Consider the following 5,556-nt stretch of genomic DNA (forward strand, 5'->3'; position numbering starts at 1 on the left):
CTCATGCGACTTTCCTGGTGGCTCAGATGATAAAAACATCTGCCTGCAGTGTGGTTTGATCCCTGGGTTGGAAAGATCCCCTGGAGAAGGAAATAGCAACCCACTTGAGTATTCCTGCCTGGAAAACCCCACGGTCAGAGGAGCCTGGTAAGTTACAGTCCATGGGATTGCAAAGAGTCGGACATCACTGAGCAACTTCACTTTCTTTCTTTCACTCACTCGCTCAGACTCTCAGCAGTAAGTCTTGCAGGCAGCAGATCCTCTGAGCCAGGAAGGAGAAAGCTATTTGCCACTCTTGCCTATTTTACCATTCTATAATAAAACATCTTGGAGGAGGGTGACAAGTCATGTCAACTCTCTGTGGGCTGAACGGAGTGAACAGACACTCAAAGGGTGAGGAATTCAGCCCCAAGACTAGCAGGTGGTTTAAAACAAGACATTGTACTGGCACCTTGACATCAGCCTGTGTCCAAAGGAGGCCAGAGGCCACACTTGCGGTTGGACAAATCATTCGGAGCATTTTAAAAACTGTGGACTCCTGAGTCCCACCACACCAACTGAATCAGATTCTTCTGAAAAGGGCCTGTCAAGGCTTGCTGGGGTGTTCAAGTGCTTCTGGGGGTGCCTAGGTGAAGGTCACCATGAGATCAGGTTACAGGGTCTCTCTAGAGCTGTCATGGTCAAGGACAGTGTGGTTAATGACCTTATGCAGAAAGTGCATCTGAATGTCCACGTTTCTGCCCCACAAGGAATCCTGGCTCAGTGTGGACTCCAGTGGGGCGTGCAGTGCCCACCACATGGGGGAGCAGACCCTGATGAATAAAAAGACAGAGGGAGGGCTGCAGTGTCTCTTGTGAGGAAAGTGAAGTTGCTCAGTCGTGTCCGACTCTTTGCAACCCCATGGGCTGGAACCCACCAGGCTCCTCCATCCATGGAATTTTCCAGGCAAGGATGCAGGAGTGGGTTGCCATTTCCTTCTCCAGGGGATTTTCCTGGCCCAGGGATCGAACCCAGGTCTCCCACACTGCAGGCAGACTCTTTACCATCTGAGCCACCAGCGAAGCCCAAGCACAAGCAATGTCTCTTGGTCACTTCTTAATCTACCGGTCATCTCTGAGCCCACCGGGCAGGCAGGAGAGCTCGTTCGGAAAGCTCTCTGATTGACTTGAGCCTGGTAGAAACCTCCCAATGGATACAAGTATATATATGGCTGAGCCCCTTCACTGTTTACCTGAAACTGCCACAAGATTGTTAATCAGCTATGCCCCAATACGAAATGTTTTTGACGTTAAAAAACAAATTAATAAAAAAAAATGAATGTCAATGTGACTCTGAATAGTTTCAGATCAAAGTCTAACTGATTTCTTTTCAGATAGTCATAAGGCTTTTTTGTTTTAGTATCTGTTTATTTTTGACTGCGCTGACTCTTTCTTGCCGCACGGGCTTTTCTCTAGTTACAGGGGGCTACTCTGTACCAGCTTCTCACTGTACCAGCTTCTCTGGTCGCAGAGCACAGGCTCATGGGCTCACGGGCTCATGGGCTCACGGGCTTCAGTAGCTGCAGCTTGAGGACTCAGTAGTTGTTGTTCCTGGGCTCTAGAGCACAAGGTTGATAGTTGTGGTGCGTGAGCTGCTATCCCACGACCTGTAGGATCTTCCTGGACCAGTGATTGAACCCGTGTTCCCTGCTTCGGCAGATTCTTCACCACTGAGCCACCAGCGGAGCCTGGTCTTGAGGTTTTAAACTGGGAATGATGTCCGCTGAGACGGCCTGGGATGATCAGAGCCTAGAAGAAGGAGAATGCAGGTCAGAATAACAGAGTGCCCCCCCGCTGGTGATCGCGTGAGGGGTCACCAGGAGGTCTACACGTAAGCTGTCATGCATGCACGTGTGTGTGAGTGTGTGAGCATGTGTGATCGCTACGCTATCAATCTCGTGTAACCACACACAGTTACCCTTCTTCAGTGATGGCTCATTCTTTCTCAACAAATCCTTTTGTAAACTTCAGAAAATCCCACTTTCCAAAGTGTCTCCAGAACGCATTTTCTGTCATTGTGTTTGGAGAAGCTTTGCAGGCCGGGTGGAACGCGGTCTGTAAGATGCTTCCTTATACATGAGCCACTTGGCGCACCAGCCCTCTGCTCTGGGGCCCCCTCTGTGGTCTGCATCAGAAGCACAGACTTGGCCCAGGAAAGTAGCTACTCTGAGATGTGAGCGAATAGGGGAGGGGAATGTGTCAGGAGGGCAGGTCCCCCTGGCCCTGGGCCCAGTGTTTGACAGGCCACCTGGTCCATCTGGGCCGCATCCTTTTCTCCGAGGAAGAGCGGAGACTAGCTCTTTCTCTAGGAGCCATCCTGATGCGTGTGGGGCGGTGATGGTCCCAGCGCTGGACATGGCCCCCGTCTTTGCTGAGGTCCTGCCCATCCGTCATCATGCCCACCTGCAGGGCCTCCCGGAGCCTGCATCCTTGGTGCCCACCCTCCCCGCGGTCTCTCCCCTGGAGCGCTCCGCCTCTCCTCCTCCCCCGTCTGGCCCGTGTCCATTCCTTCTCTTTTTCCGTCTCCATCGTGAGGCCTCCTTGCCTCCTTGCCCCTGAGGGCTCCATCCTTACCCTCTTCCTTTCTTCCCCCCTCCTCCCCTCACAGCCTCTGTGCCCACAGTCAGGCCGACCCCACTCTTTCTGTCCAGGCTGACCTGAACCCTGAGCTTGGAACCCATGTCGTCCCCAGGATGCCTCTACTGGCAAGACCCACAGTCACATCAAACCAGCTCTTCCAACATGAGACGAGATCCCTGTCTTGAAGCCAGGAGCCCCGACAGTGATGTGAACAGAATTATCTCTGGCCGCACCTCGTTCCCTCCTCCCCGGAACAGCGTCCGCCCCTCCGGAGGGTTGTTCTCAGGCTCACAGTGCACGCTCCCGTTTCACCTTCTTAAAAGCCTGTTTCCAGGTCCCCTTCTCAGCGTGGCTTCCTTTCTGACCTCTCCCACTATCAGGCATATATGCTTTTACTGGCGCCAAACACGCACGGTCATCCCCCAGCCCCGTTCTCCAGGGTGCTCTCTGTCCTCCTGTGGGCTTCTAATCATCCTTCAAAACCCCAGGCAGATGGCGCTACTTTGGCAAGCTTTGCTGGGGTCCTAGTAGGACCCATTGCCCCCTCCATTCCCAGGCTGGGCTTCTAGTGCATCTGCCCATGTGCCAGCACTGTCTCCTCCTGAAGGCTGTGTGTACCTCGGCAAGGACGTTTTCCACTCCTCTGCTTGTCTGTGGCCTCTCCCTGCTGTCTCACTAAGCAGCAGGCGTGTCCGGCTGGCCCAGCTTGGTAGCCGCCTGGAGAATGTTGCTGAAACCAAACCAAGGGCTTCAAGGCAGGGAGTCAGGCCAGGGACAGGGAGAACCCTTCCGGGAGCCAAAAGTTGTTTTCCACCACGAAGTGCAGACCACTGCCCTGGCGGATCTTGCAGCACCATTATGCTTTCGTTCTTTCTTCAGTTTTATTGTTTCCTCCCTCTCCATCTGAGTTGCAGGCCAAAGGGGAAAAAGTCATGGTCAGTGTGGGGCCCGGGTGGTTGGAACATGAGACAGAGGACGAGAATTGTTGCATTTTTGTCTTTTTCTCTTGTTAAGTTAAAAAAAAATAGAGAGAAATTCACACACTATAGCATTTACCCCCTCAAAGTGTACCATCCAATCCGTTTTTAAAAAAATATTCACAAAGTTGTATGAATATCACCACTGATTCCAGAATATTCTCATCACCCCAAAAGAAAGCCATTAGCAATCACCCCTCAATTATCGTTCTTTCCCTCTAACTTCCAATTACACCATCTTTAACATATTTTTGACTTGAGACAGCTTACCATTAAAAGCAAATTTTACTTCTAGAGAATTTTAAGTTACGTGTGGAGGCCCAGGTTCACAGACTTACCTCTAACATGGTGAAGCTCCTGTGCCTAGGGGAATGTGTCACGTGAGTTAGTGTTTGCAGCTACATGAGCCTGTAACTGTCCCTGGCACAGAGTAAGTGCTAGTAACATTCTTGCTAACCAGCTCCCTAAATGGCAGTGTTATCAGGAGAGGCTGAGTTTCCAGGCTGATTCCAGACTCACAGAATCTGAGTTTTCTCTAAAAAGATCTAATGGAAAAATCCCATTTGTTCAGCTGAGGCCCAGCACCAGATTTGAAACACGAAGATGTCCTCAAGAAGGACATGATTCCTTATTAAATATTGAAAAATATTCCTAACTTCCCTCCGGAGAGAAGTCACGGAAAAAGACCAATTTCCAGAAAACATGCAATCAAATAAAAGTGGAGTCACAAGGTTTTGCTGTAACGATTTCCAGTCAGTGAATTCTTTCCATTTGTTATTAACTGTATTCCCATCAGATGCCTCAGTATCAGTGGTGTTTATTTCCCTATCGACGTCAATATTCATGAGGAACTCTGAACTTGCAGGGCAGTCCTGCAGGGGCAGAGATGGCCCACTCTCTCCTTTGCAGGATAGAGAAGTAATAACGATGTGGGCATTTCATAAAAAGTACTTATAACTAATTTAAAAAGTGATAAACTGTCATTTGGCTTTGACATAAATTTCTTGATTGTTAACATGATGTGCTTTGTAAGAAGAGCTCACTTTGCAGACACTGAGAACATTATACAGCAAGAGACAGATTGGCAGGTGATGTAGCAGAGCTGGCGATGGAAGAGGGCGTGCTTATCATAGCCCGGGTCTGGACCCAGGTGGGAATCTGGGTCAGTAGGTGGAGAGGCTGAGTCTTCCTAGAAGAGAGCTGGCAGGGTGGAGAAAGGTCCAGACGCAGGACAGAGAACTGAAAAAATTCTACTACCAAGGAACTCAGAATGCAGACCCACCCAAGGAATCCAGTTTCCAGCAGTGGGTGAAGGCAGTGACTTGGCCAGAACTGGGTGGCCGCAGCATCCTTCCTGTGGGCCAGGTGGGCTCAAGATCTCCAGCCTTTTCTGCCTGCTGGAGCCCTGTGATGTAGGAGCTGGCAGGGTGAGGCTGCGGGGGTGTGGCTGACTGGAGGGGAGAGTCTGGGAAGGGCACTGGATCGGTCTTTTCAGTGACAAGATTGTGAGTTTCATATTGTGTGGCCACTCTTCTCTGGGCCTGCTACTCTTCAGTCTCTAAGGAAGGTACGCAGGACTGACGGGGTAATTCAGCAGTGGCCAGACTGGAGAGAAGTGGTCTGCTGCTGATTTCAGCATGTGGTCTCTGGAATTAGGCAGGTGTGGGCTGGAATATCAGCTTCAGTCAGTTCAGTCAGTTCAGTCACTCAGTCGTGTCTGACTCTTTATGACCCCATGAATAGCACATGAATAGCAGCACACCAGGCCTCCCTGTCCATCATCAACTCCTGGAATCTACCCAAACCCATGTCCATCGAGTCGGTGATGCCATCCAGCCATCTCATCCTCTGTCGTCCCCTTCTCCTGCCCCCAATCCTTCCCGGCATTAGGGTCTTTTCCAATGAGTAAACTCTTTGCATGAGGTGGCCAAAGTATTGGAGTTTCAGCCGCAGCATCAGTC

General features: G+C 50.7%; 1 long non-coding RNA gene across 1 annotated transcript; it reads right to left on the minus strand.

Moving 5' to 3' along the window:
• Positions 1-959: 959 nt before the first annotated feature.
• LOC122677421 lies at positions 960-4,089 on the minus strand. Its single transcript, XR_006335776.1, has 3 exons — positions 3,934-4,089; positions 3,237-3,521; positions 960-1,787 (listed from the first exon to the last, which is right to left on the minus strand). It is a non-coding gene; the product is annotated as an uncharacterized LOC122677421 (long non-coding RNA).
• Positions 4,090-5,556: the final 1,467 nt, after the last annotated feature.

This window comes from Cervus elaphus, chromosome 20, assembly GCF_910594005.1.
Source record: "Cervus elaphus chromosome 20, mCerEla1.1, whole genome shotgun sequence".
NCBI lineage: Eukaryota > Metazoa > Chordata > Mammalia > Artiodactyla > Cervidae > Cervus > Cervus elaphus.